Below are 24,193 nucleotides of genomic sequence, written 5' to 3' on the forward strand. Positions count from 1 at the left end.
TGGAAATCAGATCCACCCCTAATCACACCTCAGGTCTGGACCCCAGGATTTGCCCACAGTGACACCTCCTCCAGCCAGGTGGCTAGAAATCCAAAGTATGAGCATTAAATAAAGCATCTGAGTCTATTGGGGACATACATTCAAACTACCACAGTGGCATAGGTCAAATTTTGGTTCTACTTCCTGTGAGCAGCATGATGTTGGAAAGTGACTTCATCTATATAGGTCTGTTAACTGGTTTGTATAGTGGAGATAAAAGTAGTATCTAGTTCTTAGAGCTGGTCAGTGAAAAAATAAAATTGTGCATATTAAAAAAATGAAGTATCTAAGATTTTGTTAGCCCTCAAAATCAATTATCATTATCAAAACTTAAATGGTAATGAAAATGCTTTTGAGGGAGGCTATGAGTACCTTTTCTTCATCACACTTTGATAATGGCCATACAGCATTAACTACAACAAGTGCATCATGTCTTTTGACCCCATCAATTAAGATGGCTCCCTTCATGTCCCCTCTCCCTTTCTGTTTTAATGTTTCCGCTAATGATTTACTCAGTTGACCTAATTCCTATCCAATGAATTCCCTGTAAGCCTGATGTGTGGAGGCAAATGATCCATAGGAAATGTTTCACAGAAGATTGCAGTGACTCCTTGAAGAGCCTGTATACTGCAATTACAATTACAGTGATGGCTGAAGTTAAGCTATACTGTGGCCTTGTGAAAATTCCTTAATGGTTCTAGGTCTTGGTGCTGCCATTTATACAATCAGACATGAAAATACAGATACTTTCATGCTTATAATAGGCTGGTTTAATAGAAGAAACAGAGCCAAGAATGCACATGGAATACACCCATCCTCACTTCCAACGCCTTTAACAGCAGGGCTCCAGAAAGCTTTCAAAAGCAGTCCTCAGGCAGGTGTGGTGGCACATGTTTTTAATCCCAGCATTTGGGAGGCAGAGGTAGGAGGATCACCGTGAGTTCGAGGCCACCCTGAGACTCCATAGTGAATTCCAGGTCAGCCTGGGCTAGAGACCCTACTTTGGAAAAAAAAAAAAGCAGTCCTCATTAGCTAGCTGGGATTATATGGTCCATGCATAGCAGGAATAAAACACAAGCAGGCATCACATATTCTGCTGTATTAAAATATATAAATCGGAGCCGGGTGTGGTGGTGCACACCTTTAGTTCCAGCACTTGGGAGGCAGAGGTAGGAGGATCACTGAGTTTGAGGCCACCCTGAGAATGCAGAGTAGAATTCCAGGTCAGCCTGAGCTAGAGTGAGACCCTACCTTGAAAAACCAAAATTAAAAAAAAAAAATCTATAAATTGGGTCTGGAGAGAAGGCTTAGCAGTTAAAAGCACTTGCTTGCTAAGCCTGCTCACCAGGGTATGATTCCCCAAGTACCCTTATAAAGCCAGATGCAAAAAGTAGTGCATACATCTGAAGCTTGTTTAAAGCAGCAAAAGACCCTGATACATCCATTCTCTCTCCTTTTAAACAGATACAATTAATATATATTTATATCAATATAATTAATATATATTTATATACACAAGTATATAAATATAGCATACCTATACATATAGTAAGTCAATATTGCTCCAAATCTCTATTTGACTGTTACAGATACAATCAAAAGCTATGCTGTTGCTTGGTTTAAGATGGTTTCAATAACCCATGGCAAATTCAGAAGTGGGGTGGGAGAAATAATTGAACACAGACCTATCAAATTGGGGAAAGAAAATATTGTGGGCAGGGAATAGTCTAAATGCTATAATAATTATAGAATCATCCAAATTAGATGTGGAAGGACAGAGCTCAGGCTCTAGCTCCCTGAGGTGTTTGCTCCAGAAAGCCTAGGTATGTGGATGCTCCACTTGGAGCCCCTGCCTCCCTGGCCTGCCTCCCTGCCATATGTTTGCTTCCTAAGCCTTTAGCTTTTATGCATTCCAATGAAGCTACCGTTTCCTCACTCAATTTGTATATTTTACACCTGCACAGGAAAACGTTATTGGAAGTGTCATTTATTCCAAAGCTGTGAAACCACAAACAGCATTCGCTTCTCCTCAAAACTCTAATTCACACAATTGAGCAATTGAGGCACGTTTACTACTTTCAACTCCACCCCACCTTCCCCAAACTTGTGCTTTATGGGGAGCTTTTGAATGCTTCCTACAATAAGCTCGCTCTGAATATAAATGCACATTTCCGATGTACATGGCACTTTTGAACAGCGTGAATAGAATATCTTAGAAAGACATAGCGTGAAACAACTTGCACACATAATACCCTGTTGTTTTTATTGCTAATTAGAAACCAAACACAAGTTCAACCTTATTGAAGACTAATCAGCTATTTAAACTAAGTGCTTCTCAAAAAAAATATCAAATCTGTTTGCCTTCTTTATATCTACAAAAGAGAAAAATGGAATGGGAGAGGAAATATGTGCTTTCTTATCATTTACGTATTCTTTTTAGGGCTGGTGGAGACTCACAGAGAGGTGCTGGTGGGGGCAAGGCAGCCAGCAGTCTCAGGGCACCAGTTGGGCTTCCACCTTAAACCCTGGATGCTGCTCTCTTGGAAAGTTTGAGATTGTCAGAAAGATGAATTCTAAAACAACTCTATATTGTGCACTCTGCAGATTTTATTGACAAAGGTGTCAAGACTCATGGAATTGAACGTTGTTTCCTTGCCATAAAATAAATAAGTAGGTTTGCTAGAACTCCTAGATCCATTCAATTTGCTTAGATACAAGGTGGCAGGGAGCATTGATATAGATTTTTAAGGGAAATGCATGTTCTGGGAGTTAGAGTCACTCCTTGTAGCACAATGACTTTAGAGCTGGACTCCCAGATCCAAGAGAAAGCAATACTGTTTTAATGTCCAGAGGCTGGGGGCCAGTGGGCTGCCCGCAGATTTTCGTACTGTGCCTCAGAGACTCACACAATGTCACAGCTGGAGTCAGAGGCCTTGAAGATTCTTAGGTCTTTGGTTCTCAAATCGAATCTTAGTTTGCATTAGTTTTTAAGATTGCTGGTCTCCTACCATTGAGGCTCAATCCTGAGGGGGAAAGGCCTGAGTTTCTGAATCTTCAAGAAAATGCAAATGGAGGCAAATATTGTTAGTTCAAAGGAAATCCACTGGCCCAACACAACTCTCTCATTTCACTGACATTAACACTGAGGCCCAGAGAAGATTGCTCACTTGTGGAGGTCACACTCACAGTCCCTGGGCAGAGCTAGGCCCCAAAAGTCCATATTTCTTTCTTTCATAGATTGCTACTATTTCCCAAGGCTTGCTTTGCAGCCTTCCCCCACATGCACATGAATGTCCCTTTAATCCAGAGATCAGGAAACAGTTTCAGACATGCTGCTGGTAGCTAAGCACCTGCCATTGGCCTGCATCTTCCATGCATTTAGTCAAAATGAGCAAAAAGTGAGCTTTCTCATGCTTGAGAAAAGAAAAAGGCCTTTGGAGATTCCTTGCTTGTCAAAAAAAAAAAAAAAAAAAAAGGAGCAACGTAATGGGTGTTTAGGTCTATTCAGAAATGGTTTGGTTGCTTTATACAGTAGACTTTCTAGAGGCCAGACTTTTATTTTTATGCAGAGGACGGTTGCAAAAAGTGGCTGAAGTTGGATGACCTCTACGATTTCTTCTAACTTTCAGATTCTATGACCTATGAAGTTGGCTCTCTTAATTCACGCTGTAGTAAAATTCCCTTATTTCAAATCCCACTGCACCATAGTTTGTGAAGAGAGGCAAGTTCTATTTAGTTTTAATTCTGAACCTGGAAGTCAACTTATTATGCAAGCTACATATTCCCTGAGTCCTATTACAACAAACCATTTAGAAAATATCTGTCCTGACACAATTGTCAATGTTTCCTACCTAATCCAAGTAGCATGCACCCACATCTAAGATCAAGTTACACAGTGATGCCTCATTTACTGTGTGGGCCTTCCTGAGCACTGCTTGAGGACACTCAGAGCCGGGCTCCTAGTGGCACTAGGTCAACTCTGAAGTCGCCTTACATCCAGCTTGACACTCACAGAAGTTTGCAGAAACATGAAGTCAATAATTAGGAAGGAGCCACTACTCTACTTTCCAATCTATTAAACAAGGAACGACAGAACTAAGATAGTCATGTATCTCAGCCTGCTTAGGCTATGGGGTTGCCCTTCATTCTTTGGGTTCCACATCTGTGGACTCAACCGACAGCAGATTGGAAAAAAAAATCTGAGCTTGTTAGCAGGTGACTGTGATCCCAGCTACTAAGGAGACTGAGACAGGACAATAGCAAGAAATTTAAGATTAGTCTAGGCAACTTAGTGACATCCTGTTTCAAAATAAGTAGTTAATAATAATAAAGATTGGGGATATAGCTCAGTAGGGCATTTACACATCATGCACAAAGTCCTAGGTTCAACTTCCAGTAACTCTCAGCTCCTCAAAAAAAAAAAAAAAAAAGGAAGACTTGTACTGAATATGTGCAGAACTTAGGCAATTTTATTCTCTAAACAATTTGATGTAACAGCTATTTTAATTTTTTTATGTTTTTATTTATTTATTTGGAGAGAATGTGAGAGTGAGTATGGGTATACCAGGGCCTCCTGTCTTTGTAAATGAACTCCAGAAACACATCTTTGTGAATCTGCTTTATATGGGTACTGAGGAATCAAACTTAGGCTGTTAGGCTTGGCAAGCAAGTACCATGAACCACTGAGCCTTCTCTCTAGCCCAACAATATTTTTTTTAAGAAAAAAAGTATAAGGAATGACTACATATATGCAACAGATAGTGATACAACTAATCAATATTTTGTTTATAACAACACGTCTCACAGAGCAGCTGTGATGTTTGTCACTGTGGACTATTAGCTAGCACTTAGATCTGAGTCAACTTTCCCACAAATTTATGCAGTGAAAATACCATCCAGATCAATGGCTCTGCATTTATGATTCATTCAACATACATACACACCATCACCACCATCACTGCTGCCCCTAGTAAAACATAACTTTGTAATCGATTCTGTAGAAAAAATTGATAAATTTTGGAATGAGAGATGACTCAGCAGTTAAGGTATTTGCCTGCAAAACCCAAGGACCCTGGTTCAATTTCTCAGTACCCATGTAAAGTCACATGTACAAAACGGCACATGTATCTGGAGTTCATTTGCAGTAGCTAGAGGTCCTGGCATGCACATGATCTCTCTCCCTCTCTCTCTTTTATCTATCTATCTATGTATTTATCTACCATCTATCTATCTTTATCTATTTTCCTCTTTCTGTGTCAAATAACTTAATAAGTAAATTTTTTTTTAAAATTTTTATTTTTTTATTTGAGAGCAACAGACACAGAGAGAAAGACAGATAGAGGGGGAGAGAGAGAATGGGCGCGCCAGGGCTTCCAGCCTCTGCAAACGAACTCCAGATGCGTGTGCCTCCTTGTGCATCTGGCTAACGTGGGACCTGGGGAACCGAGCCTCGAACCGGGGTCCTTAGGCTTCACAGGCAAGCGCTTAACCGCTAAGCCATCTCTCCAGCCCAAGTAAAATATTTTTAAAAAGTAAAACAATTTAGAAATTTTCATTATCATTTTGCTACAGTAATGCAAATATTGTGATTAATTTTAGAGAAATTATCCACTTCTTAAGACATTGTATCCTCACCTTAAAGTCAGGACAATTGTATTTGTGACAATCTTAAGACATTTAGGATAATTAAAACTATTTAAGGAAGCATGTCAAATGGACCTGCATTCTGGCTTTAAGAACATGTCATGTGGCAGCACTAACTCAGTCCCACTATCACAGAGAGGCACATCATCCCAGAAGTGGAGGAGCATGAACAGGGAGGGCTACGTGAGAGTATGCACCCATAGCCCACCCATAATAAACTAAACCTGGCACTGACAGCTTTTGGGACTGAGGAGATGGGTTAGTTCAGATCCTCAACACCCTCGTTAATATATAATAATAATCATACAAACACACACACACACACACACACACACACAGACACACACACACACACACACACGATAGTACTATATGACTAGAATTCCAGCACTCATGAGGTGGAGACAGGAGACCCCCTGGAGCTTGCTGGCTAACTAGTCTAGTCAAATTGGTAAGTTCCAAGATCAGTGAGAGGTCTGGTCTTAAAGAACAAGGTGAAGAGCAACTGAGGAAGACCTCTGATGATGACTTCTGGTCTGTATATGCACACACATGCATGCACATCTTCCCACAAACATATGGATCTGAATACACACATACACAAGCAAAAAAAAAAAAAAGACCATTTTCTATATTGACATTCTATAACGATAGCATTTATTTGAAATTCGATCTCACTGGGTAAATTTATTAAATGGGGCTGATCATATCTAGTTCTGCTCCTTGACAAGGGAGCATCATGGAGGATGAAGGAGAGGGAGATGCTATGACAACTCTATGCCATGCTGTGTTTTGAAATGCTAACTCATTTGGACTTTTCTTCATTTGGGCACTGTGATGCTTATTACTATGTGAGAAAAAAAAAAAAAATCAATCATGGTTTTTTCTGCATACTTTATCCCCAAGTTCAGCTTCAAGTTTCTCTCTTTTCCAACTCTGCCATGGGAACAGAAAAGAAACTGCCTTGCAATAAATACAGTGAGATGGCTTTTGGATATGTGGGCCTTGGAGAGTGAAGACTGTATTTGTACTCTTACAATAGGAGCCTGTCTCAGTGTTTGACGTCATCAGCTGTCAGTTTCCTTTGTAAGTTGAGGAATAATGAAGCAACTATGTTTCATCCTTGCTCTTTCAATTATATGCTGACTCATGAAACTGGGTGCAAGGCTGGCCACAGTGGGAGAATGAATCAGTTTTAGGTAGTAGAGAAGGTTTTACGGTGCTGTGTCACCCCCAAGTCAACCCCAAGACTGGGAAGAGCAGATGACCCTTGGTGTGAAAAGCACATGGTAGCAGTGGAAGATTGTGGTAAAGACTGCCCCTCAGGTCACTGGGAAAATTTCTGCCCTGTCACTTTCGACTGCTGTATTTCCATAGTATGCAGTGACTATTCACTCCTGGAGACATCCATAAGGAAAGACAGGAAGAGGCAGGGGACATCCCGAGGGGCTTTCCAGATGAGTCACCTTGCATCTAGGTCAGATGTGCCTGTGTTTTCCAGGCCCATTGGCCTCTGTGAACTGAAGGGCCCTAAGGTTCATCCTAGGGTACAGGATGATTCTGGGAAACAAGGCTTTAACTTCTACCAGGGAAACATAAAAAGCACAGCGATCCACTAATAAATCAGAAGACAATTAAGGTTAAAAAGTCAATGTTCGGGAAACATCAAGGTTCAGAATTAAATCAACATATCAGGGTAATTCAAAGGCTAGTGCCTGGAAGGCAGCATTTTATTCACAATCCAATTCATCCATCAAGATGCATTTCCCTGCTCCTGGGCCCTCAACTCTACAGAATGTTTTGGGACATTTGCCAGCTGCAGCCAGTTTTTCTGGCTCATGCTCACTCCTGATTGTATGTTGGCCAGGGTTTGCAAGCACAGTTATATTCAGTTTCTCTCCATCCCTCCCTCCATTCCTCTTTCCTGTTGTTCTTTTTCTTTTCCATGAAACTATTAGTTGTTCACACAACTCTCCTTAATTTTTTCTGTATTGATGTTTAAAACAGACTAAAATGTGGCCCCAAAACACTTTCATGGGTTTTACCTAGGATCAGAAAACAAAACAAAACAACAACAAAAAAACATGTAACAATATATTTCCCTTTCCGCACATCCTTGAGGGCACAATTGTAGAACCCAACCAACTTGTGATTAGAGGAAGATTATCTACACCCTGGACAGGGCCCACAGTAGTAAAGGTTCAGGAATTGTTTCAGGGCTCTGAGAGGAGAGACACCTTGGGGACAAGAAGAGATGCCCTACATTGATGAATCACACAGCTTAGAAATCCTCATTGGTTCTTTACACTCTAGCTCTTATCTTCACAGTAAGATGCACATACAGAAACCAAGGATTCCACAAGTTATATGATACAGTCACAGAGCTAGTAAGTATGAGATTCACTTGCCAAGTGTGTCTGATTCAAAGTTCCCTTTCTTTATTGTTGATTTTTTTTTTCCCTTTTGTTTCTCAATGCTGGGGTCTCTGTGCCACGGATTAACAATAGGAATTAAAAACATAGACACTTTTTGAGCACTAATTTGCTATATGTCAGGCTGTGTTTTATGAGGTCACTGTTTTCCATAGCACATCCAGGAATATGATGTTGTAGTCATCATTCACATATTATAGATGAAGGAGTTGATATATGAGAAACAGACTTACCCAGTTCATCAAGCTACTCAGTGGCTGAGTGTGTACAAATCCAGATAATCTGAAATTCATCATCTTAATATCTGTCAGCTGTAACTATGATCCACATGCCTGACATATCTCAGCCCAGGACGTACCTGGATCAGCCCTCAGGATGGCTTTCTCTCAGGCTTCTGAGCAGATTCTGTGCTCAGGAGAGGTGCAGCTGAGGAATGAGGTCCTGTGACTTCCCTGCAGTCAGTCCTTCCTGTGCTTGACACCAGATCCTGTGCTTTTTTTCTTTTCAGTACTGGCTTTTTCTCTGTGGTTTAATTATTTGCTCACTCAGGTTCATTTGCTTTGGAGCCTCTTGAATGTCAGAGCTTCAGATCTCAAATGTGAGCCAAGCTTTGGCCTTTGCAGCAGCCCTGGGTTAATACTGACTGCAAACAAGGGGCTTCCAAATCCACAGTGGCTCCTCTGCTGGTCCTCTGCACCTGCTTCCTGTTTTCCTGCTCCAGCACATTTCCAAGGTGAGCTCTGGGGTCTGTGGATATGCCTCCATATACATCCTACCGCCCCCCGCTACAGCTCATCGCATGCCTCCTGAATGCACCTGCACAGTCTATTGAAGTTGGCAGTAGATGGAAATTATTCCTCAAGGTAGAGAGAAGAGCCTTAGGCTGGGAGACTGGCTTTTTAGTCTAAGCATGGACCCTATTACTTAATCTCAGCCAAGACACACAACCCTCTGAGCCTCTATTCCATCATTGTTGATTCCAGGAAATTGAAATAGGTTGGTATCTCCCAACTATTTTATGCAGAAAGTCAGCATTTGTTGATGTGTGGATGGGTGGATTTAGAAAAATAAGAGTTTATGTAGCTAGGTAATTCGGAGAAAAATGACTTTTCTTCTGAAAACATACACCACTCACCTGTGCATTATGTGCAATGGGATGTCATAGAGTAGTAATAATGTATCTCAAGTTATTCCATTATTTAACATGCATTTGATAATGAAACTGCTTTCCCAAAATACCTTCCTTCTCACACAGAATGCTTCTTAGGGTACTGGACCAGGCTATGATTTAGTTGTAAGGTCTCTCCCCCCCCCCACTCTCTCTCTGTCCATATATATATACATCATATATATATATATATATATATATTAACTTCAACAACTCAATGAATTATTTTAACACTTTTTAAATGATTGGGCTGCTAACATGAGAAAAAAATGTAAATGGTATCATAAGTAAATTTAGTTTATCATAAAATAGGTCTTATAGTTTCAAAACAGACTCTCTTACTCCCTCATTTTTACAGGCACAAAAAAAAAAAACAACAACAAAAAAAAAAAACTGAGGCAATCAGGAGTGAGCCTCAGCCAGCACAACTGGCTACAGCTGGCAAGGCAGTCAAATGACAGTCCACAGTCCATCTCTAGTGGGATATGATAAATAAATAGTGCCAGGAAGCTGGTGTTAGCTCATGTGTACCTAAGAGAAGCAAAGTTGCAGACAGTGTTTAGTGGTCCACATTCCCAAGTTCTTACTGAAACATTTATGTTTTTTTTTTAAATTATTTTTACTTTTATTTATTTATTTATTTAGCGCAGGTGGACTCTTGAGGTCAGCGAAGTAAGACATCTTAATAAAAACTGAGTTTCTCTCTTTACTTCTGAAGATTTTCAATGATATTTTTTTTTACCCCTTACTCATCATTATATGTCCTGCAGCATTGATAACAAGACACATGTGGAAGTTAATAAATTGGTCAAGTCAGATTTTAAGTGCCTTTGTGAGGTGTACAGGCTCACAAAGAGCAAAAAGAGAACAATTCAAACTCTAAAGTGTCGTTCACAGACCAATTTAGTAAAAGTGCACCCTTTATTGACTCAGGTATCTTCATCGTTTTTCTTTGTTTCCATGCAGCACATTTACATGTGCATGGGAAGTGAAGGTTATGAAATGGAGTGTCTTGGGCCCAGCTGGTCTGCTTTTGACTCATCAGCTCCCTTGGCTCTTTGCAGTGTGAAAGTTTAGCATATTCTTACTTGGTCTGAAAAGATATATGCTAGCCTATTTTCTCTCTCTCTCTCTGTATTTAATCCTGCTCCAACTCCTCCTTTTCTTCTTTCCCTCTCTTTTTTTTCTCTTTTTCTTTCAATATGCATTCATTATCATGTAGCTTTTGTTTTACGAGGCTTTGGCAAATTGAGTCATCTATCTAGTCCCCTCAAATATGCTGTGCCCAGGAGGCTACATCACCCACCTATGGCACTCTCCCATATCGAAAGCAGAGAACTTTTCTGGACCTTAATTTAAAACATTTAGATCCTCAAAATGCTTTATATATGGGAGCACCATAGTATCCAAGGATGAGTAGCAGGAGAGTCTTTCCTCTGCTCTTCTTCTAATGTCCCTCTTCCTCTATTCTTTGCTTCTCACCACTCTCACACTGTGCACCTATACTTGGCAGCCTCATTTGCTTTTGAAAATATCTCACCTGAATGATTAGGAGTTTCCTGGGCAGTATCCCTGCCTTCTTCCTCCTTCCTCTGAGACACATTTTCTTTTTTCTTCAAGCAAGGCAGTGTTACTTGGGTATCTCATGGGTCTGGGTTAGTGTACAGCCAATGAGGAGTCCAAAAATGGAAAGGAAGCTTTGGGAAACTTTTGTAAGTAATGTATTGAGTAACAGGTCCAGATGGGTCTTTGTTCATACTCTGATGCAAGTTGGGTAGACACTTAAGATATCACATGGTCAAAAACAAATCACATGCATTTAAAATTATATATTCTATGATAATATATAGAAGTTATATATTTCTATATGCAAGTATATAATCTAAGGTACTAGGAACACTTTATATGCATGAGGAAATAAAAGTTAGCATACGGTAGGTTTACTAGATATAGCTGCTAACATTTCATGTATATTTCCTAGGAGTCAGGTATCATACTAGGTAACCTTATGAGCCAAGAATACCTAAGAGGTGATTATCAGGTTCCCCATTTTCATTTCAAGGAAACAGGAAGAGATTGTTTCATTCATTTACCTAAGGGCTTTTGTTTTGATCTCTTTGGTCAGCACCTCTCCCTTTTACCCACTTTCTTCTGGGGATGGCTTGCTACTTCAATCAGGAGGTGCCCATCAAATTTTAAACCGAGTTGGAGTCAATCTTCAGGAGCTGCTCTCTATAGAGTTCACACATGCTCTCAGCTTACAGGGCTGTTACAATCCATGGAGAGCAAGAACATGGATATATTTCAAAATAAATATGTCACTATTCCATTTGAAATAACCAGATATGGGAATGTAGGATTGTTTTTTCACATAAAGGCAGCAATGGACTCAGAGCATCTGCTTGCTGATTTGAGCTGAGAGGACATTATTTGAGATTTGTCCAGGGGTGGCGAGGCTTGAGATATGTCCGCTGCAACAACACCTGAAGGGACTGTTGTCTAGGCAGAACCAGGAAACCAACCACCAACAGAAGATGAGGCGACTTTAGCTTTAGAGAAATTTCTTTTTTTTTTTTTTTCCAAATAATCAGAAGCATGATTTGTGGGATTGCATATAACTTCATTTAGGCACAGCACTATTAAATCACAGCTTCACAAAGCAGGTTCTTGGTAGAGCGGGAATACATAGGATTCCATACATAAAGTCAAACCTAAGCCCTAGCCAATTTGGTCTGCCTGCTTTGCTTGGGACCATCTCTCCAGTGAGCTGCCAGCAGCATTGATGCCAAAGAACATAACCTGAAGTCCATACTTTATTAGAGTAAAAGTGTCTCTCAATGCTGAGATTTATAACTTCACAGGAAACATTTGGGAGGAGAAAACAGCTTAAAAGAACGTTCTGTGTAGAGTTATGGTGCTGCCAACAGTGTGTGGGTTGGACAGGGTGCCACGTTCCTAAAGCTTGGGCATAACTGAGGAGTTTTTCTTCTTCTCTTTTAGTAGCAAGGAAATATAAATCCTCCCTTCATGCCGGAGTCTCGACTCTTCAGACATGTTGTACAATTTTTTCCCATTCAGGAGTATTTTACTGAAAGGAAATTAGGAAAACTGTAGCTTCTCCCACCAGTGGAAACCAAAAGAATTTAAAGATATCGAATTTTGCTTTCTAATTTAATTTCTGAACTTTCTATTTTTTTAATGGGAGAAAGAATTTGAGTGGATCTGAGGAGAAAGCACATGTTTTTGTGATTATGAGAATTCTGGTGGTTGGTATTTTGTGCAAATGCCACAGAGCAGTTATAGTAAGCTCGCAGAGTGAACCCACTACCCCAACTTCTTCCTAAAAGAAATGTCAGCAAGAAATGCAAGAAAAGGAGTTACTTCACTTTTTGCATGGAACATATCAAAGATTCTGTTCTATAAAAATAAATTGAGAATGAGAAGTACTCTTTGTTTTTTTATAGATGTTCTAAGCCACCTCTTCCTAGAATCCAAACTATCATTGGATAACCAAAAGATTTGGTTTGTTGTATTGATGATCAGCATACCCTGAGAGAATAAGGCATTAAAACCCAATCATTCAGGTGAGGTCTAAAGGGGAAAAGCACTGTTTCCTCTGTAGGAGAGAGGATTGTTAGGTCACGCAGGCATGTAATACAATTGCAGGGCGGTCTGGGACTACTTAAATCATCAAAGGAAACGATGCTATGACTGTGGGAATCTGTGCAAGACATAGCAGTGACTATGCCATTCCACTCTAGTGATCTCTTCTTGTCAGTAGCACTCAATCAGACCCACCATTGGGAGGGATTTCTCTCGTGAGAAATAACAGTTAGGCATAACCCTGGCCATACCTAGATTTCAGCCTCTGGTGGGTTTTAACAAGGGACACAGTGGCTCCATCTAATTTTTTCTCTAGGAAAACTATATCATAAAAACTTTGTATTGCTGAAGCTGCTGAATTTCTAGTACTTTGTTACAGCATGAGTGGAAAATGAATACACATCCCATTTCTTTTCCTAAGACTGATTGCTTATTACTGGGGTTAGCAAATAAACTGTTCTACAAAACAGGTGCAGCTGGATAATATACTCTCATTGTGACAGAATGCCAGAGGACTAAAATAGCCAACCATTTTGAGACAACCTCTAAGTCCAAAGGACAATGTGAACACATTGAACTTTCAGTTATCTTTAGGAAAAATCTGTATTTCTGTTGTTCATCCACCATAATTGCATAATCCCGACACCCTATCTTCTTCATCAAATATAATCGTGGTCCAGATGATTTATGTCCCTTCATGCATGTATGTGTGTAGAGATGATTTTATTTCATCCAGGTAAGGGTATAACTGGGAAGGAAAGCCTGCTGTTTAGAGAGAGAAATAGTGCTATTTTTTGTATTATGTTCTTCATTTGGTTATATTATCTAAAGTGGAAATGAAAGGAAATGAGCATTATTAACAACTATGTGGCAAGCAGCATACTAGATGCTTCTGGGTATATTTTGCATTAATTTGGCTCTCAGGGTATGTATGAAAAGCCTCATTTGTTCAGATTAAGAAAAGATACTTCAAAGAGGCTAAGAGGCCTAAGATCATGGTATACTTAGTGGGGTGTTGAGCATCCAAATCTATATCGGAGAGACTTTAATTCCTGGGCCTTTAAAAAACTTCTTTACTAGGTTAATGTAGAAATTGTAAAATTTGTTCGTAAGCCAGTTATTTTCCTAGTGAATGCCAGGTACATAAAATGGTTTTCAAGGATCTACCCAGTCAGTTAACTGGTCAACAATTTTTCTCTGGACCATATAAGAGATTATCTAAAGCACAAGAAGATTATGGTATGATCCTGATCTCCCCACAACTTGAATTTCATTCAAGACATCGCCATTTAAATCAAGGTAAATAATCTACGCATATGCATCTCCACTAAAGGAATGTGATATAATGCAATTGCAGGACAGGAACTACTTAGATAATCTACTACTTAAATAAAGTGGATGTGAACATAGTAGCCATACCAAAGAGGCAGAAGGTTCAAGAATGGCCAGGAAAACTAGTGGACAGCATTTGGAGTGCAGAAAAAAGAGAGGTTCTCATGCAAAAGTGAAGCCAGGGTGGTGAATGAAGACTCAGATGGAGGTCTCCTGATGGTATTTCTATAGGAACTATAGGAGAAGCTGGAGCAGGCTTCACAGCAAGGTGGTAAGCTAAAAATGACTAGGAAACCAAATGAGACCTGTGAGGGCAAATAACTCAAGGTCTTTCAAAGCACATAATTTTGGACTTGATATAGCGGGGGTTGATATTTGTATCCTTGGTATCAACTTACCTGTGTCCACCTTCACAGGTGTTCTCTGAAAAACCACTACAGTTTCCTTTCCTATTTCAATTACATATGTATTTCAGTTAGGGTAGTAAATAGGAGATAGAGGTAATCAGGTTCGGCTGTTTATTGTTATGGGCAAAAGAAGGTTCAAAGAACAAGAAAAATGAAGGCTGAAAGCATTGCTCAGGACCAAGAAGTCTAACTGTGGCTCGTGAAAAGGTCACCCTACATTAATGATGTACTTCTGGGTTCTTGGTGGCTTCCATGGTGCAGGTAAGAGCTGACATGCTGTGCTGGAGATGCACTTTGAAGGAACTGACATTGAGAGTTCTTGTTGGCATAGGAGAGAGTCACTTCCTCCCAAGACAGACTACTTTACTGATTGGGGTTAGAAAAATCATGGAGGAAGGGTTGAGGAAAATGTGACACCTGCTATTTCATACTTTTCCTGCCCACGGAGATGTAAAAAACCTCCCAGAGGATGTTACCTTCTTTGCGTGATGTGCAACACAAATGTCTAACTTGGAGCATGTGTGCATGTGACCTGACTGGGTGAGGGTGAGTAAAGTAAAAGCAGGAGGGCTTCTTTCTGAAATAGAATTTTTTTCTATGACTGAACCTTAAGAATATCCACAGGGATATCAGAAGGGAAAATAAGGGGCTGGAGAGATGGCTTAGCAGTTAAGGTGCTTGCCCGTAGAACCTAAGGCCCTGAGTTCAATTCCCTAGTGCGCACATACAGCAAGACACACAGGTTGCACACATGGCTGGAGTTCGTATGCAGTGGCTACAGGCTCGGGCATGCCTATTTTCTCCCTTTCTCTCTGTTTCTCTATTTCTCTCTCTTCTTCTATCTCGCTCTCACTTTCTCTCAAATAAGTAAACAAATAAAAAATTAAGCAAGTACCAGGTGAATTTTGGTGACATAACCTAAAATTAATAGTCTCTTCATTGTAAGGGCTCCTGGAATGTATGATAATACTGACTAGTGAGAGCAGCCACAATTAACTTGTTCTGGGTGGTGCAGGACTGTGTGTGTGTGTGTGTGTGTGTGTGTGTGTGTGTGTGTGAAGTGTTGGTGGCATTTGTAACTGAAACTGGTTCCATTCTACATTGCTGAAGTGGAGGTGGGATCTCAAGCTTTACAAAGCTCACTGCTAGATTCTGGTATGAAAAGAAAAAAAAAAAGGGCTGGAGAGATGGCTTAGCGGTTAAGTGCTTGCCTGTGAAGCCTAAGGACCCCGGTTCGAGGCTTGATTCCCCAGGACCCACGTTAGCCAGATGCACAAGGGGCGCACGCATCTGGAGTTCGTTTGCAGTGGCTGGAAGCCCTGGCGCGTCCATTCTCTCTTTCTCTCTGCCTGTTTCTCTCTCTGTCTGTTGCTCTCAAATAAATAAGAGTAAACAAAAAAATTAAAAAAAAAAAGACTAAATACTTAGTGAGTATTGGAGGGAAAAAATTGGCAACTCCCTCAATCCTGACTGCTTTGTCTCCTTCTGGGTCCTTGCTTTGGCTCTTGGAGTTTTGTGATGGTTTGTTACCTGGGGCAATTTGAAAATCTGATGGCTTTGTGTCTAGTTGCTACTCTGTTCACTTTTGTAATGAACTCTCTATACTTGGGATCTGGGAAGGTGTTTTTATGAGAAAACTAAAAAGACAGACTAACCAAAGTGGTGCCAGAAAGAAAGGGGGAAAGGGAAGGGGAATGGTTAGAAAGAATATGGGTTGGTTTGTCCTGACTTGTCCTGGGCATCTGTGTTGAAAGGCAGAAGGAACAAGGAGGTGAGCTGACTATGTGCCACGGGCTGAAGAGCTGTGTATTTATACTATCATATTACTTGATATTTGGTCAGTGGGATGGGTGAAAACAATGTTCTCCTGAATAGGCCATTTTAAATTTTTAAAATTTAGAAGGAATAATCAAAGTATTTGTCAAGTCACTAGGATAAAAGAGACAATCAAGAACAAGTGTAAAGAGACGTGTAGGACAAGATGCGAGGGAAGGGCTGGAGGACACATGTGACATCTAGACAGAAGGGATATTGGTTGGCGGAAGAAAGAAGGAAGAAGGGAATATTGGGGAGAAGAAGGGGAAATAAAAATCAACTAAAATTGTTTTTGAAAATGGTAGAAGGAGTGATCCTAAATCTCTGTATGTAACTTGAGAAAAGTAAAATAAAAATAAATTTAAAAGAGGCAATAATTTGTTTGGGAGATGTAGCCTTAATTCTATGAGTTTCTTAGTGACTTGGGTCACTGTTTTCATTTTTGGTCTATAGCACTCACACGAAACACATTTGTAGGGTTACTAATAGATATTCCTCAGTCATTTGAGATATACTTACAGGTAGGAAATCCATTTTTATTATTGCTGTCAGAAGTAAAATAGTAGCTGCTACTAACAGAGTTCATTATTAGGAGAAGGAAGAGTGAAATGAGACTATAGGATTATGACATATGCCTTAACATCTGACAAGGTATCTTCTATATGCTAATAGTTGCCACATTGATAAGAACTATATCTAACACATATTGGACTCTTGATAGTATGGGAGATTAGAATAAATAAATCAGATAAAACATGACAGTATGAAGAAATGCATCCTATGAGAGAAATGCTTGTAGCTTAGTGGTCTTATTCCATCTGGACATTTAAAAAGGGACAAGGATTTTCCTCTTGTAAAATTTTACTAACTTTGGTGATGTAGCTTCAAGCCCATATTTATATAAAAGACTTGGACCACTGCTTTTTATTTTTACCCCAAAGCCCTTACAAAGGACCTTTCTTTGTAGGCATGTTGGTAGATGTCTGTCAGTTGTACAAAATGTTTTAAAAAATGACAAAGATTTAAAGATTACTTTCCATTATGTCTAATTTAGTGGACAAGAACATTCTGGCTCTCCACTGTGTCCACTTTGTGATACTCAGGACACTAGCCTCCATCCTGGCTTCTCTTTCAGGTACATAAATGCTCTAGACACAAAAACCTTTACATACTGGGCCTGGCTAAACCTGGCATGCTCTCCCTCTCTTTCTCTCATCTATCTTTATATGGGTATGTACACACACAATTTTTTTAAATTATTTATTTATTTATTTGAGAGCAACAGACACAGAGAGAAAGACAGATAGAGGGAGAGAGAGAGAATGGGCGCGCCAGGGCTTCCAGCCTCTGTAAACGAACTCCAGACGCGTGCGCCCCCTTGTGCATCTGGCTCACGTGGGACTTGGGGAACCGAGCCTCGAACCGGGGTCTTTAGGCTTCACAGGCAAGCGCTTAACCACTAAGCCATCTCTCCAGCCCAACACACACAATTTTAATCACAAATTATAATCATATATTAATTAGCTAGTACCATATTCATGCCTCCAGAAGTTATTTCTGGGTAAGAGTTCTTTTGAAAAAATACTTTAATTTATTTACTTGCTAATGAGACACACACACACACACACACCCCACACTGAAAGAGAGAGAGAGAAAACAGAGAGATAGAATTGGCCTGCCCATGAGGACTTCTTGCCACTGTAAAGGAACTAAGGAACTTCATACACATGTGATGCCTGGATTTATATGGGTACTAGAGAATCAAACACAGAAAGACAGGTTTTGCAAGTGAGCACCTTTAACAACCGAACCATCTTTTCTGCAGAGTCAGGACCTCATGTGGCACAAGCTTTCCTCAGATTCACTATGTAGTGGAAGATAGCCTTGAACTCCTGATCCTCCTGCCTCTATCTTCCAAATCCTAGAATGTATTACCATTTCTAGCATGCAATGATTTTTAAGGTTTAATCTTTTTAGGAACCAACATGTATATTTACAAAAACAGTAGAGCTTTGGAAGAACAACCATCAGGCGATGTGCAAGGTACATGCTCTATGACAGACACATTTACTGGAACTGTGATAACTTGGGTTGTTCTTCCAGAACTACAGAGGTCAGCCTCATTATTAAAACACGACTAATCACCATATCCCCTGGGGATTTTCACCAGCATATGTTTGTGTCTATGTCCCCTTTCTGTTATACTTCCTACTAACAGCCCATTATCATACATAAAATCTCCTCTACCCAAATACTTGTTCAATCTTTAAAGATCCAAATGGTAACTGCTGTGAATTACATTCTCTGTGTATGCTTACCTACTGAACACATAGAGCTGGCTCGCCATGATTTGGAAAGCCCTGCTTTTTTGTTGTTGTTTGTGTGTGTGTGTGTGTGTGTGTGTGTGTGTGTGTGTGTGTGTGTGTGTGTGTTTATTCCTTATGCCTTTCTCATGGTCTGCCTAGTCTGATTTACAGTATGAGTCACAGTTGGATTTTTCTCTTCCTTTTATAAGTCCCCCTGCATTTTAACCTCTTTGATGGCAAAAAAAAAAGCACTGAGTCATTTTTGCATTATTCCCAGTAATTGTACCAAGACCTAAAGTACATTGTTGACACTAAAAGAAAATAATGTTTTTCTTGTCTTTCATGGTCAATATCTATTAGGTGCTATGGGCTCAAGGCTATACTACAATCCTAGCAAGTATTCAGTATTATTTTTTATTTATAGAGTGGAAAGATAATTTTCTGGAATTTCCTTGCACAGTTGCTTCCCTTATCTCTGCCCAGTGACACATCAGTCTTTTGAAGGTATGCTACCTTGATTTCCCTAGCCAAGAATTGTTCCATGGTGTATCAATGCTACGTGTTATGGAAATTTATAACTTCTCTGTACCCTTTATTTGGATTTGCAAAATTTTCTGATGTCACTGATACATAAATAAGGGGATGTGTGCCAACTGTGGGAAGGTAAATGGTCCAGGAACTTCATGTTCCAAAGGTGTAGCTGCTTTGTTTCTGACATCAGTATTGCGAAGAGAGATGTTATGAGTCTAAGGTTTGTTTTGTTCTGTTATGTCTTTTGTCAGAAAGTTACAGGTTACCACATTTAACTTTTTTTCATTCCTGTTTTCTAAAAAGAAAGCTGAGGAAAAGGCAGGAAATCTTAGGAAGCTCAATAAACTTGGTTCATGCAAGTGTTAAGATAGGGAAGAGAGAAAATGACTTCCATTCAAGTGTACAAAATTTGTTTCCAGCCTCAAACATGGGTCTCCTGAGACAGCCGGGAAAGCTAATGTTGCCAAAGAGATGCTTACCTTTTACAACTGCTCACCACAAAACAAAACACTTTAACATCTCTCTCATGACTCACCTTTCCACTCTTCCTGCTATTCTCCTCCCTCTCTTACTCTCCCTTTTCTTCTCCCTGATGCTAAATTTCCCAGGGGAATTCTTCAAACAATTAGATACATATCATTGGATGAGTCTTTACCTTTCAAGCCTCAGTATTCTCATTATCCAATCGAGTTGTTTTTTTCTATTCTGAGTCTAAACATGCTCTGTCTGTCCCCATATAATTAGTCACAGCACTGAGATACTGCATTTGTTTCTAAGATGCCGGCTATAGTCTCAGCTTGCATCAGAAGCAACTCATTTGTCAGTAGGGGTCAGATAGAAGGAGCTTCAACTTTTTCATATGGTGAGAGCAAATGACAAGGAAGGTAACCAGAGCCAAAGATGAACACGGTGAGTATCATGGGTTGGTTAATGCATGGGCCAGAGAGATCTGCTATGGAACCTCTTGAAGATAAAATTTGTTGTCCAATATGGACAATAACTTGGATGTCTTCTTCTCAATTGCCTGTTCTGAGTTTGTGTTCATTCTAAAATTTCATTGCAATAAAATTGAGACTCTTTTAAAATGTTAGATACTCAGATATGGTCAGAAATTTTATTGACACAGCATACTTGGGAGAGAGAGAGAATATCAATCAGCTGGTTTGTGTAGGAGACAACACTTGGGAAGGTATTGATAATCCCTCTTATACCACATGGCAGCTGTTATGTAATTAATCTTTCATCTCTTCCTGCAGGGGGGCATAGGGTTTCTCTAGGATTAAGGTTATACTGACCACACTACACTTCATCAGCTTTCCACTTATCACTCTTTTCCTTCAGGTATGAACTGTCTCCTCTCCTGAGTTCTCCTCTTCCTTTTGTTCCGTTTTCATTCTTCTCCTGCTCTTTTATATAGTTTCTATGACATTTCATCCATGTGGTTAATGCTTTCCCCTGGATGACTGCTTGGAGGAGGTTTTTGTATTATTTTTGGCAAAGCCATCCTATTCCTGCTGCCGATGGACAGCAGAGACTGCCTCCCCAAATACCCCACCATACTGATAAGAGGAGCTGGCAAAGGCCAAGACAGATGCCACAAAGAAAGGTGGATCAGACTAGACTCCAGGGAGTCCACTACTTCCACAGCAGGATTTTGATATCTGGGAGTAAGTGCAGAATTAATTTTTAGCTTCCATTCATCAAAAGGCAAATACGGGGCTGGGGCCTGGAGAAATGGCTTAGCAGATACATGCTTGCCTGTGAAGCCTAAGGACTCCATTTGAGGCTCAATTCCCCAGGACCCACATAAGCCAGATGCACAAGGGGGCGCAAGCGTCTGGAGATTGTTTGCAGTGGCTGGAGGCCCTGGCACATCTATTCTCTTTCTCTTTTTGTCTGTCACTCTCTTATAAATAAATAATTGTTTTTTTAGAAAAAGGCAAATAGTTGGCATTTGATAACTGGTGTTAGAGGTCACACATATAAATCCACTCTTCCCACTCTCTTGCCATTATCTGAGAGGAGCCTGAGAAGCAGGATCAGTCACGATGTCTCAGTACCTGGTATAATATTTTGGTCCAAGCTTCAGAGATTGTTTCCAAGTCCTCTGAACAGGAAGAACATCACTCATACAAGAGACTTCTTCCACCCCATAAGGGAATTTGGCTCTGAGGGCACATGGAGTCATTCTGACTCAGTGATATTAACTTTGGGCCAGTTTGCTCTTTGGAGATCCTGTGCATATTGTGAGGGATTGTGATGCTTCATGACAGAGGGACACAAATGGCGCTGATGAGGCTTCTTCCAATTCTGAGACACCATCCCATTATTTAATCCATTTTCTTGGCCCTAGGCAAGCATTTTTATAAATGGCGATTTAGCAGATGGTATGTGTTTGGAAAACAGGTTAAAAGAGTAACTGCCTTCTGAATCCCAAGAAGCAGGACTAAAATATGGAAAAAAACTGGGAAGGTGTCTGTCCAACTTCTGAGATGAGTGTGTTGAAAGTGAGCTAATGAGACAATGCAGCCCTTGCTGGGCCAGAGGATAGAAAATGAAGGATCTTCTAGGCAGGAAAGAGGAAATGGGGTGTGCAACGGCTGCCATTGCTAAATGGGGTTCTAACTACTCTCCATAGAGATAATGACCTACATTTATAGGATACCTTTCATCAGTTGAAGCTCAGGGAGTGCTCAAGCTGTCTCTAGACTGAGCTCCTGTATCTGTTCCTCGATAGACTAGAGGATGCCATCTATACTGCTGTTGTATCCATTTGAGAGAAGAATAGCTCATGGGAAATAGGACAATTCAGAGGCAGAGGAAATGAATCCAGAGTGGAGTATGAAGAGGTGGGAAGAGAAAAGCTGGAAAGTTTAAGCACTTATTTCTAAGCACCAGTGTCAGTATCACCCAAGTGAGCCACTTTCTCCACTTAAATAAAGTCTCTGGAAGCACTGGCTCCCTCCAGTCACCATTGCTCCAGTCACCTCATCTAACCTGCTCCTTATCTTTTCAGGGGCTGAAGGCTCTTTGGAAGGTACCACCTTATCATAAATGCTCTTTGGAAAGTTCTGATAACCTCTGACATTGGGTTCCAAGTAGAAAGACTTTTTCCCCTTGATGATTTAGGGGTAAAGAAATGTGAGGAAATTTGGGACATATAAGGGTAAAAAAAAGTCTTTATACAGAGACTAGCACAAATTAGTAGTAAAAATACTTTGGTGAACTCGACTTTAGTCAGGAGAGAGGCAATATTCATTCTGTAGAGATGTTTCCAGGCTGGGAATGTAGAAAGGGACCATGAGGCTCTTTCCTTATGGATGTGGACTGAATATAATAATGTCTTTTTCCTTAGTTACTTCCTTTCTGCACACATCACATGATCACTGGCAGTCCCCATACAGAAGTTCTTGGGTGGAAAACAAAAGCTGTGTTTGAGCTGCAGTCTTAATGAGCTGGGCGACTTGTGACCAAGGTTCAGTGAAATGGGCAAAGCCTGGGCCTGGGGTTGAGGATATGGCCAAGTTAGTAAGAGAGCTGGCCACATAAGCACCAGGGTCTGAGAGGGGCCAGTACCCACACAAATAGCAAGGTGAGGGCATGCATGCCTGTAACTCCTATCCAATGAGAAAGGGAGACAGACGAACTGCTGGGGCTCTCTGTCAGCAAGTCTGATAAAACAGAAGACAAATCCAGTAAAACAGCAAAACAACAGCTCAAGGTTCAGGGAGAGATTGTTTCAAGGAAACAACATGGAAAAGCAATGGAGGTGGATACCCCACAGTCTCCCCTGGCATCCATACATGTGTACACAGGGCACATGAATCTGCATACATATGCACACACTAAACATACAACGCATATCTACACATCCCAAGAAAAAGGAAACTGGACAGTTTACTTGCAGTCTTTGAACCTTATGTTCTAATTTATAATTAAGAAATAAAGATACATGCTGAAATGTCCCTAATATGAAAATCCAAAATGTAAAATACTCCAAAACTCTTTGAGCAACATTATGACAAAATGAGAAAACTTCATACCGTGAATGAGTTTTGCTTAATTTACAAAATTTTTAGTAAGTACCATATAAAATTTGCTGCCAGACTATGTGTAGTTGAGGTGTATGAAATATAAATGAACTCCATGCTTGTACTTGGGTCTTATCCCCAAGATATCTTATTATAAGATGCAAATATTTCAAAATCCTACCGAAATTTAAAATCTGAAATATCTTTCTAGTCTCAAGCATTTTGGATACAGGGTAGAGGTTAAGACCGCAGGAAGCGTATCATGATACAATGTATGAAAATAACATTAAGAACTGGAACACACTACCTAAGCATTCTGGTCCTTCTCCGTAGAGTGGCAGATGGGTTGATAATAGTCAAAATAAGTGGAATGCCATGGTTTAGGCCACCCAGGGAGTTCATAGCAGGATTGAGACTAGGAGTAGCCAGGAGTGAGTGCAACTTGCTTTCTTAACACTTTCTTTTTCTTTGCACCCCACATGACTGGCTAAAGAGCAAATGAAAAGATAGGAGAGGGGCAGAAAGAATTCTGGATAAAGTGATGACTAGCATGTGAATGTAAACACATTGTTAGAGCGTGGGCACTCTCAAAAGCACTCCCAGCGACTGGAAGTGAGCCCCCACTCCCCCCGACCTCCTGGGAAAGCATGTAAACATACCAGCGCCCAGCGAATCTGTCTGGCCACAGAAAAGTCCCAGTGAGGTTGCTTGAAGAGTGAAATGTGCAGCAACTGGTTTGCATGTCTGAGCTTTGCCTCTCAGGTCTACACTGTTAGGATTCTTCTCGTAAGGTCTTAACAATAAGCTACATCATGATGTTCTAGGTAAATGACATTCAGAAAATACAAAAATAAAAATAGTCTGTCCATAGCAAGCTCAGATTCTG

The 24,193-nt window shown here is 40.3% G+C and overlaps 1 protein-coding gene across 1 annotated transcript in view; it reads right to left on the reverse strand.

The window, feature by feature from the left end:
• Setbp1 (SET binding protein 1) overlaps positions 1-24,193 on the reverse strand; it is a 404,432-nt gene that overhangs the window by 88,887 nt on the left and 291,352 nt on the right. The window lies entirely within an intron of this gene.

The sequence above is a fragment of the Jaculus jaculus genome, chromosome 2, assembly GCF_020740685.1.
Source record: "Jaculus jaculus isolate mJacJac1 chromosome 2, mJacJac1.mat.Y.cur, whole genome shotgun sequence".
In the NCBI taxonomy this organism is placed as follows: domain Eukaryota; kingdom Metazoa; phylum Chordata; class Mammalia; order Rodentia; family Dipodidae; genus Jaculus; species Jaculus jaculus.